Source organism: Podarcis gaigeae (genome assembly GCF_964106915.1).
Source record: "Podarcis gaigeae genome assembly, chromosome: 6".
In the NCBI taxonomy this organism is placed as follows: domain Eukaryota; kingdom Metazoa; phylum Chordata; class Lepidosauria; order Squamata; family Lacertidae; genus Podarcis; species Podarcis gaigeae.
Window position 1 is genome coordinate 22,306,865 of NC_139682.1, and position 12,277 is coordinate 22,319,141.

Genomic DNA, 12,277 nt, shown 5'->3' on the forward strand with positions numbered 1-12,277 from the left:
GGACTAGCCGTCGTTGGTGCGAACGGTTCCCTTGGCAACAGCCTCTTTAGAGCTTGCTTGGTGGATGGGCTGCGCCTGAAGGATGGCGTTACCCAGGACCAGGCACTTCTTTCGTCATCTGCCTTGCTCTGCAGACTGTTGCAGGAATTTATGAATGGGGGGGGGGGGGGGAATGCCCCTCCAGCAGATATCATGCACATGCTACAAAAATCAGCACAATCACTTTTGTGACTTGTGATTTGTCCCCACAAAACACTTCATCACAGCTTCTTTCTATCTACTCAAAGGGCCTTTGCTGCACAATACTAAATGTAAGAATTCACTGATAAATGTATCTATGTACTGGCTCACTGGGAAAACTTCAGAAATTCATATAGACATGTGAGCTCAGCTACTCAGCAGCCCCTCTGCCTGAGGGATAATTCCTGGCATCCTGATACTTGAGTGCCAGACAGGTAGCCATTCCAGAAATAACAAACTCAGATGAGACAAAAGGGTGTGATTAACTTGGCTGGGAAACAGGGAAATGTAAATATCTCTTTTGTTACACTTGATGGGTGCTTGGTGGAGGTCAAGGAGAACCATGGGGCAGGGTCCAGGATGCTCAGATTACTGCCACCAGACCTCTCCTTTCAAGATGTAACCATGATGTAGTTTGGGGGGGATATAATATCGGGATTAGCAGCTAATAGAGTTTGGGTGCTCTTTTGTTCGGGGCTTCCATCTTGTTCCACCTTGTAGCAGGTGGGAGTCCTGTCATGATAGTCTTCAATAAAAACCATGCCTACTGGCTGCTGTTTTGCTCTGGTATTCCTGGCTGGTGCCTTGTTTTTTGTCCAATGGAGCCCTCAGATTTCTCTGTTAACAAGGCTTAATGTTATTTCTGCAGTTGCTCCTTAGCTTCAGCCAGTATTCCTCAAAAGCAAAGTAAAATTTTAATCTGGAAAACCAAATAAATAAAATTTAAATTAGATAGATAGATAGATAAAAAGTTGCTTTCACATTTCTGCTCACTTGTAATGCGACGCCCGGTGGCTTGTTCCCCTGGAGGTACAGAAACCTTTGAACTAATCTCCGCCCAAAGTGTGTCCAAAATTTGTTAACAACTTTTATGATATAAAAGTGTGTTTGTGTTGTCAAATGTTTCATAAGCCACTAAAATAGTGGCCTCAATTTGCAAGCAGTTTTCATGCTGGTATTTCATGCTGGTCTCTGGCAACAGTTTTCCTTTTTGGATTTCCCACAGAAATGGTAAATCTGGATTAAATCTGGTTGGAGAAGTTTGGGCTAGCAAAATGTGTGGGTGCTGCAACAAACAAACAAACAAACACCTTTGCATGCAGGAACAGTGGCGATTCCATAATAAACATTCATTTGCCAGTAAGTACCCTTTATGCCATCATAAGGTTGCAGCAGCCATTTGTGCTGTTCACCAGATAACTGCCATATGACTGGAATGTAATTCAGAAATATGTGCAGCTCAGTAAATAATAATAATAATAATAATAATAATAATAATAATAATAATAATAATTTATTTGTACCCTTCCCTCCTTAGCCGGAGCTGGGCTCAGAGTGGCTAGCATCATATAAATAATACAATATGCATAAAACAAGCAATCAGTCGATTAAAATGCATCCCAAAATTAATTAAAATAAGTTAAAGTTAAAACGGGACAAATGACAATCCTCAGGTTAAAATTGAAAGTGATTAATGTTAAGTTATGGGTGAACATATCAGATGACACAGCGATTCTTCAAACAGCTCTTGTTTATTCACAGGCCAGAACAGAACTGAACTGAACAGCAAACAGCTCAGCCGGCCTGTTTTTATAGGCAGCTGGCTGTTAACATTGTAGCAACAACAACCCAGGGTTTCCCACCTAAAGTAACTGACGTGGACTTGAGTGAAAACCATATGCACGATACTCCTGGTGGCCAGGGTCAGAACTTCAATACATAACAATTAATACTCGCCAGGACCAACTGTTTCCACTGATATTATAAGGACCTGTGAGTGGGCTGGGAAACCTCCTTCGTGCTTGTTCTTATACAAAGAGAAAATGAGTTAGACTGAACCCTGACCAAAGGCCTGGCGGAACAGCTCCGTCGTGCAGTCCCTGCGGAAGGATGTCAAATTTTGCAGGGCCCTGGTCTCTTGTGAGAGAGCGTTCCACCAGGCTGGGGCCACGGCCAAAAAGACCCTGGCTCTGATCGAGGCCAGTCTAATCTCCCTGGGGTCCGGAATCTTCAGGATGTTGTTACTTGCAAGCACGTAAGGTCCTCCGTGGGACATATCAGGAGAATTGGTCCTGTAGGTCTCCAGTACTGTTAAAGATCTTAGACCAAAAAGAAGTCAACACTTTTTTGTGTGTGGTTACACTCCTTAGTTACAATCTCCTTTCTGTTATTGCTTGTACATAATATGTTGAGAGTCCTGAGATCCAACCATCCCTCCCAGATGCTAAATAGTGGCTCATGGTGTATGGGGGATACCCAGTTAAAGAACAGTGTACCTCTAAAGAACATGTTCAAGCCCCAGAATGGCGTTTAAGACAAAAATCCACTCTTCTTTTCTCCCTTAAACACCCTTCGTATCATGCAACCTTCTTTAGAAAAGGGGGGTGTTCATTGTTGCTTTCGTTAAACTATTGGCAGTCATAAGAAACACCTTGAATAATCTATCTATTAAGGCCCATCTAGTCCAGCATCCTGTTACCACAGTGACTAACCACATGCCTCTGGGAAGCCCAGAAAGCAGGACCTGGGTGCGAAAGCACTGTTGCCCATTTGTGCTCCCCATCAACTGGTGTTTAGGGTCCCTCCAGATGACCTGGTTATTGAGCATTCATCTTGATTTGCTTGCACAACGCCTATGCAGGTTAGATTATATCCAGTCTCTATTGAACATTCGTTCTGAATCATTTGTGAGGCAGCTATATAACAATTATTTGCTTACCATTAGCCATTTGTTCATCCCACGCTTTCCAGTGCATTTTCCCATCACTTTGCAAACCACAAAAAGTCCTATTCTTTTAAAAAGTGGGAAGTGGACGAATGGTGTTAAGAGGCCACCCACTGACACGTGAAAAACCGCACATTCACAGAGCACTAACAACAACAACAACAACAACAACAACAACAACAATTTATTATTTATACCCCGCCCATCTGGCTGGGTTTCCCCAGCCACTCTGGGCGGCTTCCAACTGAATATTAAAAACAATACAGCACCAGACATTAAAAACTTCCCTAAACAGGGCTGCCTACAGTTGTCTTTTAAAAGCAAAATAGTTGTTCATTGCCTTGACATCTAAAGAGCTTCCACCCAGCAGTGACTACTGATAGAAAATGGGTTATTTTTACTTACTGCATTTTCTGTAGTGAGGAAAAAATCCAAATGCAGTGTAAAAAAGAAGTATGGGCTGGCATTTTCATAACAAAGTGACATGGATTCAAAAAGAAAAAGAAAAAAATCCAAATGGTTTAATAAATGCAATCAGATATGATTTGATATGAAGTTCACTCATGTCCTAGCTAAATGGTGGATACTATGGTTATCAAATTACAGTAAGTATTAATGTGTTCAATGGAGAAGTGTGCATAAGATTTCCACCTTAGTCCTGATGAACAGCATGCTTGGAAAGGTGAAAGAGCCGTTCTGTCAAATGCTTGGAGGAAATGCCTCCAAAGATAACATCATCAGAGAACCTTCTAATGGCTCTTTCCCAACAACACAAGGCATCCTGCTTCTGTTCTGCATCATCTCCAGCTGCACGTGTTTAAAAAGAGATAAGGGTGAAATCAGCTTTCTGACTGTTGTGGGAAAAGAACCAGAATATGCCAGAAGGTTATCCCAATCTACGAACCCTGTGATAAATAGCTTGTCAGACAGGAATTCCTATTTGACAGAATGAACTGAGCTCCAATCCACAGTCAATTGTAGAATGAAGGGAAGATGCAAAAATTAAAGCTTTGAAATTTCTGCTGTTAGTGCTTTTAGATCTATATTCGTTCATAATATGTTTTTGCATTAAAATAGGGTTGCCATACGTCTTGAGATTCAAATGGTGAAAATAGTATCCGGGGGATATTTTAAAAATAACCATCTCAACAACGTTTTAGGTGATTTCCTGCCAAAAAGCTCAACAACTTTTGTGTTTCCTTCTAGAAATATGGCAACCCTAATTAAAGCACGGTATATTCAAAACTCTTTCATGAGAATCCTAATTAGTGACGGAAGGGAAATTCAATTCATTTCACATTTAAAAACTAGTTCATACTTTGTGAAACAATAGAAGAACTATAACAAAGCCATCTTTCAAAATTCTCCAAATTTTGCAATGCAATTCTCCACTTAAGTAGAATGTATGTGTAGAGGCAATACATGACATAGGCTGCACTTATGCCAGTTTACAACAAACGTAGAACTAGCATCGGGTTTTAAATAACTACAGTACAATGGCCATTTTATCTTTGACAATGCTGGTCTTTCATTTGCTTTTCAGATCGCTCTAATCTTTCCAAACAGAACCAATTAAACAGTTAATAGTCACCCTGCCCCTGTAAGTAATTTAATCATGTACGCTGTCCTTGGCATCACAACTGACATTTTAGATTCCAGATTTTTGAAGGAATGTTTGGAAGCACTTAATATGCAGCACTTCTTTGAGTTGTTTATATTTTTGCAAAGAGGATGCTTCTCCCCCGCCCCCGCCCCCATGAAATAGTTTCACATGCTCTCCTTAGGAGTCACATCTCTTCCCATGATTTTTGCTAAATTTGTTAATTTTGTTAAGATGAGGGGGAATTGTTTAACTTGGTGTTTCTCAACTTTGGGTCCCCATATGTTGTCGGACTACAACTCCCATCATCCCTGAGCTCTGGCCTTGCTAGTTAAGGGTGATGGGAGTTGTAGTTCAACAACATCTGGGGACTCTCTCATTCCTCGCCCTCTACTCTCTTATCCCTCTTACTTAGTGATTAAAATCAAAACCTAAATCCAGAACAATTTAGCAGTCAAACACTCCTGACCACAATATCAACACGAAGTATTACTCTTGCAGTTGGGCTTGTTTACCCAAAACTGGCTTGGTTCCAAGCCAAAAGTTCCAGAAATGCTTCTAAGTACACCGCAGAAAAATTCAGACTGGCTCATGTCTGCATTTCAGCTTGTGGATCTGTTTTATGTATCTTGTCACTGTTACTACTTGCCAATTCCACGTAGTGGTTAGTGAGAGGATTCAAATCCCCACTCAGCCTCGAAGCTCTGTATTTGGGCATGTGCTTTTTAACTTGTTCATGTTGAATGAACTGGTGTGTGGAATCTACACAAATATAATAACCATTCTGAAAATGTTTTTTTTAAAGCGTTTTTTAAAAATACATTGAATTTTCCACAAGGCTCACCATTGCCATCTAGGGTCACATTGTATATTGCACTTAAAATGTTTTATTTGCAGCTGTATAGCTGAATCCCAAGTTTGCTGATAACAAACTGTTCAGGGTAGTGAAAAGAAAAAATGATTGCGAGGCACTCTGGCAGGATCTCTCCAAAGTGAGTGAATAGACAGGATGCCCTGAACACCAGTCATTGGGGAACAACCGTGGGAGAGTGTTGCTGGGCCTTCCTCTGGGCTTCCCATAGACACCTGGTTGGCCACTGCAAGAACAGGAGACCGAACCAGATACTGGATGTAGGGGGGAAGCGGGGCACATTGATGCACGGGGCACATTGATACACCAACAATATTTCAATATCGATAAATGTTATTCGTGTTGCGACATCCCTAAAATGTGTCTATACAGGTGTGAGTACAACGGTTGCGACTGCACCGCCTGCTGGTTAGCCATTGGTGTTCAACGAGAGTAGGTGTGTTTTTAGCACAGCCAACTAAAAAAGTACGTGAAATGTAAAAGTGTTCCAACACTGTTTTACGTCATTTAATTAAGATTTAAAAATACCAGAGGTAAGTTATTCCACTCGGTAATCAGCATTACACATGATTTTTAAATAAGTTCAGTTGTTGTTGTTTAGTCGTTTAGTCGTGTCCGACTCTTCGTGACCCCATGGACCAGAGCATGCCAGGCACTCCTGTCTTCCACTGCCTCCCGCAGTTTGGTCAAACTCATGCTGGTAGCTTCGAGAACACTGTCCAACCATCTCATCCTCTGTCCTCCCCTTCTCCTTGTGCCCTCCATCTTTCCCAACATCAGTGGTCTTTTCCAGGGAGTCTTCTCTTCTCATGAGGTGGCCAAAGTATTGGAGCCTCAGCTTCACGATCTATCCTTCCGGTGAGCACTCAGGGCTGATTCCTTAAGAATGGATAGGTTGGATCTTCTTGCAGTCCATGGGACTCTCAAGAGTCTCCTCCAGCACCATAATTCAAAAGCATCAATTCTTCGGCGATCAGCCTTCTTTATGGTCCAGCTTTCACCTCCATACATCACTACTGGGAAAACCATAGCTTTTACTATACGGACCTTTGTTGGCAAGGTGATGTCTCTGCTTTTTAAGATGCTGTCTAATTTTGTCATTGCTTTTCAAACTATTTTACCTAGATCCGCCTAATTTCTACTGCCCTCTTGCTATATTTCTGTGAACCATTTATATTTAGCTTCTTTATGGTCCAGCTCTCACTTCCATACATCACTACTGGGAAAACCATAGCTTTAACTACCCGGACCTTTGTTGGCAAGGTGATGTCTCTGCTTTTTAAGATGCTGATCTCAACACTAGTAGCATTGAATACAAGCCCTGGCTAGTAAAATATGCAGTGAGCCTGCATTGCAGAAGGTTGGAGCCCTTCCAACCTCACAGTTCTGTGACTCTATCAATACAGAATGGTGTATATTTCGGAATTATTATTTCATGTTTTATTTTAAAAGCAAAAGGATATTACCCAGTGCTCAACACCATTGGGTGAGATATTAAGACAAAACATAAAAATAGCACATAAAAAATATATCGCCTTACAGTTGTGCTATTACAGCAAATGTTATACCAACGTGCTTTATGGGGTGTTTGATTTTAAAGTGTGAAGTGAAATCAAGTAGAACAATTTTTTCAGAACAAACACAATTCAGTGTCATATCTTCCAGATACGAATGATGAACACTGAAATTTGAGAAACATGTTTTGTGGCAGATAAATTTTAAAAGTTCTCTCCTTTATAGTCTTCAAAACCAAATTAATAATACTATTGGTAATAATAAGTTGCCTAGAGACTGTTTGTATTAGGTGACAACAACAACAACAACAACAACAACAATAATAATAATAATAATAATAATAATGATCTTAGACGCACATTTTTTTTAAAAATCTGGTTAAGCAGTGTGGGAGGGAGTTTTCTTTGGGAAGTAGCTGGGATATAGTTGTGGAATGAAATTCCCGAGAGATGGAAAGCATTTGGGCCCACAAATGTTTTATCTCCACACAGATTATTAGAGCTATAAATAGCTACTTGACAGAGTAAACATTGGGGCGGGGGCGGGGAGCTCTTTGGAGTCGTCTTTAGGGCAGTTTCAAAAGTGACCATCTTTTCTCTTTGCACGTCCACACTTCCCTGGTGACAAAAACTTACAAACCCAAGATGGCACTTTTGTACCAGTAATTCCTTTCCTTCTTAGACACCTGGGAACCTCTGGGTCACATTGCTTAATCAAAGTGGGGTGCAGAAATTCTTGCAAAACAATTATCAATATACAAATAAAATAAGCAAAAATTGAAACCAGTGTACACAACCTGCTTACGTGTCTGGGTAGCATGTATTTGAAATAGTCCCAGATCACAGGTGCTGCCACACTGAAAGCTTTGACTCTGACCAGATGTGGAGTGAACATCATATGATACTTGCAGGAGCTCAGTTCGTGCACTTTTTCCCTGAAGTGTGGCTCATAAGTCTTTTAAATAAATACATCTTAAAGGACAATAGTTCTATAGTTCTACTGTGTAGGGCCAGGCTTAGCACAGGATAGAACAGATTGTGGGATACCATTAAGAGATAACCTGTTGTTAGTTGTCACCGGTGTTTGTGTGTGACACTGAGATTTGTTTGACCCAGGCACAAAAAATGACTTGAGTCATCTCCCGTATTGTTAATTTTAAAATATCATTACAGTGGTACCTTGGGTTAAGTACTTAATTTGTTCTGGAGGTCCATTCTTAACCTGAAACTGTTCTTAACCTGAAGCACCACTTTAGCTAATGGGGCCTTCTGCTGCTGCCATGCCGCCAGAGTGCAATTTCTGTTCTCATCCTGAAGCAAAGATCTTAACCTGAAGCACTATTTGTGGGTTAGCGGAGTCTGTAACCTGAAGCGTATGTAACCTGAGGTACCATTGTATCTTGGGTTTGGGTGGAAATACCACACTTGTGGGGAAATTCTGTTTCTCCATTGGAAGTTTTCCTGGCAACTAATCTGATTAACATTATCTTTTCCTGCTTGCATTGGCTGAGAATTTCTATGGCTAAACAGAGGTCTGTATTAGATTATCACAGTCCATTCCTTTCTGCAGAGCAGAAGAACAGAACAGACTGAGCTAAAACAAATGTTTTCTCTGCCCCCGCTCTCTGCCAGAAGAAGACAGATCTGTGACACTCCAGTTGGTGACAGGAGGTTTTGGAGGAAGGGGGACAGGGGACGTCAGAGCAAAGATGTAGAATGGAGCATTGCACTTTTAATGAGTTCATATTTACTAATACAGTGGTACCTTGGGTTACATACGTTTCAGGTTACATACGCTTCAGGTTACAGACTCCGCTAACCCAGAAATAGTACCTCAGGTTAAGAACTTTGCTTCAGGATGAGAACAGAAATCGTTCAGTGGCAGCATGACAGCAGCGTGAGGCCCCTTTAGCTAAAGTGGTGCTTCAGGTTAAGAACAGTTTCAGGTTAAGAATGGAACTCCGGAACGAATTAAGTACATAACCAGAGGTACCATTGTATTTATCCCCGTCAAAATAAATATCCCTATAGGAACCCATAAACAGCGCCCCCTGAATCAATTTATCATGGTCAACTATGACTCCCCAGGGACGCGGGTGGTGCTGTGGGTTAAACCACGGAGCCTAGGACTTGCCGATCAGAAGGTCAGCAGTTCGAATCCCCACGACGGGGTGAGCTCCCGTTGCTCGGTCCCTGCTCCTGCCAACCTAGCAGTTTGAAAGCACGTCCAAGTACAAGTAGATAAATAGGTACCGCTCCGGTGGGAAGGTAAATGGCGTTTCCGTGCGCTGCTCTGGTTCGCCAGAAGCGGCTTAGTGATGCTGGCCACATGACCCGGAAGCTGTACGCCGGCTCCCTCGGCCAATAAAGCAAGATGAGCACTGCAAACCGAGAGTCGGTCACGCCTGGACCTAATGGTCAGGGGTCCCCTTTACCTTTATGACTCCCCAAGTGAAAAAGTCACTAAAAGGGCAGAATGGGAGCAGGGTGGGGGCAGAAGGGGGTGTTTGCAGAATTTTTCAGTGAGTTTCAATTATATGTGATTTTACCAACGTGTGCGGTGCTTTGGAACACAATCCCCATGTTAATGGGTGTCGGGGGGGTGCCTGTATTTATAAATAAATACACCTATTACCAAATTACCAAATGCAATAGCTTCCTGTTCCCTCATTCCAAAGGAAATGGATTCCAATTAAGCACTGCTCACCACTCAGGGAACTAGGATGTGTGTAACAATATAATAATGTAACTGTTATGTACTGAAGTTCTCACCCTGGGCCAGCAGGGGGATACTGTAGATAGTTATGCAAATGAAGGATCGAAAAGTGATGTTCAGTGATTGGATAGTTTTAGAAAGTTGCTACAGTAACTGCTGTACTGGAGCTCTATATAAGCAGGCTGACTGAGCTCCTCAACTTAGTTCTGTTCTGGCATCTGAATAAAGAAGAGCTGTTTGAAGAATTGCTGTGTCGTCTGATAGGTTTGCCCACAACTTAACAGTAACGATCTTCACAGAACAGCTCCGCAAAGCAGCCAGTATTACTATCATCCCCCACAGCTGAGATACAGTGGTACCTCAGGTTACATACGCTTCAGGTTACACACTCCACTAACCTAGAAATAGTACCTTGAGTTAAGAACTTTGCAGGATGAGAACAGAAATCATGCAGTGGTGGCACAGCGGCAGCAGGAAGCCCCATTAGCTAAAGTGGTGCTTCAGGTTAAGAACAGTGTCAGGTTAAGTACAGACCTCCGGAATGAATTAAGTACTTAACCCGAGGTACCACTGTAATAGATAACCTACCTCAAGCCACCTATTGCTCAGGGGAAAGTTTAAACAGCAACCGCCCAGCTCACATTGAGTTGAGTTGGCATCTGTCTGCTTTGGGAGACAATGCAGAAGCGCATCTTTCGGGGGTGAAACCGTTGGAGAGTTACAGCACCTGCTGTGGCTGTAGAGACCAATAAGGGAGAGACATGTTTTGTTGCAGCTGGGGCAGATGAAAGCGTCTGGTTTTGCCGATACAGGTGCGCCATGGCCTTTTTTCTCTCTGCGCTCCTCCCAGCAGTCATTTCTCCTCTGGTCACTGTTGTGGACACATGACCTGACAGTCTGTTGCCAGGCACTGCAGTCGTCTGCCAGGGATTCCCAAACGGCACGGTTGATGTTGCCAGCCGACATCTTTGTAACGCATAATCACTACAATATACCAGCTAACTCCACAAAAGCTGAGAGCAATTAAGTGTAAAAGGATATCTCACTACCTTTGGATCCTAGCTGTGTATGAAGCCAATTATACAGCTGGAGTGCAGCCAGCACTTAACACAGCCTCTTTGCTAGGCTTGGAAAGCAATCCAGGGTTTAGTTTCCATTTCATGACAGGTTTCAAGCAGCCACTTCTCTGGAAAAGCAGCCACTTCTCCAGAAAGAAAAGCAGATGACTTTGGAGAGCAGGGAGTCTTCTGTCCAAGGGGCAACAGGCTAGTCTGAGAACTAGGGATGTACAAATCAGGCCATTTCAGTTTCTCATTTTAATATTAAGTTCAGTTCCTCACATTTCTGCATCAGTCTGCATTTTTGTAAAATATTGCATTGAAAAAGTCCTCACAAAAACGGATAATTATCTCCCCTAATATGTACACTTTTTGCAAGATATTTTCCCTAATATGCATGATATTTTTATGCTTTTTCAATGCATACTTCCCCCTAAAATAGGCATTCTTGCACACCTGTTTTGCTTGGAGAATAGCACTGCAATATTCAGAGAAGTGAAAATTTTGAAGGAGGGCTGTGCTTCGGTTCACATATTGTTTCAGGAAGTGTAAATTAGGCAGATACTGGACAGAATTTCCACTAATTCAGGTGACATCAGATGTCATCAGGTGACATCACCACATTTGCTGCATTGATTTTTTTAAAAAAAACCCACAGTATTTTTTCGTCCCATAGGACGCACCGGCCCATAGGACACACCTAGTTTTTTTTGGGGGGGGGAAATAAAGGGGGGAAATCCCCTTTATTTCCCCCCCCCCAACCAGGTTGGGGAATCCAAACCAGGTCGGGGAACAGCGGGATGACGCCGCTGCACCTCCCCGCTGTCCCCCGAGCTTGTGGGGCTGCCCAATGTCTGCCCGAAGCGCAGGGCACACTGCTTCAGCGTGCCCCGCGCTCCGTGCAGCAGGCTGCAGATGTATTCCCGAAGCGCCGGGCGCTCTGCTTTCAGCGCGCCCCGCGCTCCAGGAAGCAGGCTGCTATCCGCAGCCTAGAGAGCCCTGCGGGACCTCCCGCGGGGCTCCCTCGGCTGCGGATATCTGCCCGGCGGTGAGGCGCTCTGCTTTAGGGCGCCCCGTGCGCTTGGCAGCAGGTTGCTATCCGCAGCCGAGGGAGCCCTGCGGGAGGTCCCGCAGGGCTCTCTAGGCTGCAGATATCTGCCCGGCGGCAAGGCACTCTGCTTCAGGGCACCCCGCGTGCCGGGCAGCAGGCTGCTATCCGCAGCCGAGGGAGCCCTGCGGGAACTCCCGTGGGCTCCCCAGGCTTGCTGATAGCTTGCTGAAGCCTGGAGAGTGAGAGGGGTCGGTGCTAGGACTCTGAGCAATTATTTAATTGGCAAATGTCTGAGATGCATTCCACCCACAATATGCCTTGATTTCGCCCATAGCTTCCTTGAGAATAAACGTTTGTCTACACCTAAACAACAGCCAGTGGGTGTATTAAAGTAGGAAGCCTCTTTTGACAAACAGAAAACAGAAGGAAGGATGTTTCAGCCCACAGCTGCTGGGAGATGAGGTTACAATGCGAAGTTAAACAAAAGCAAAGGAAACAGATC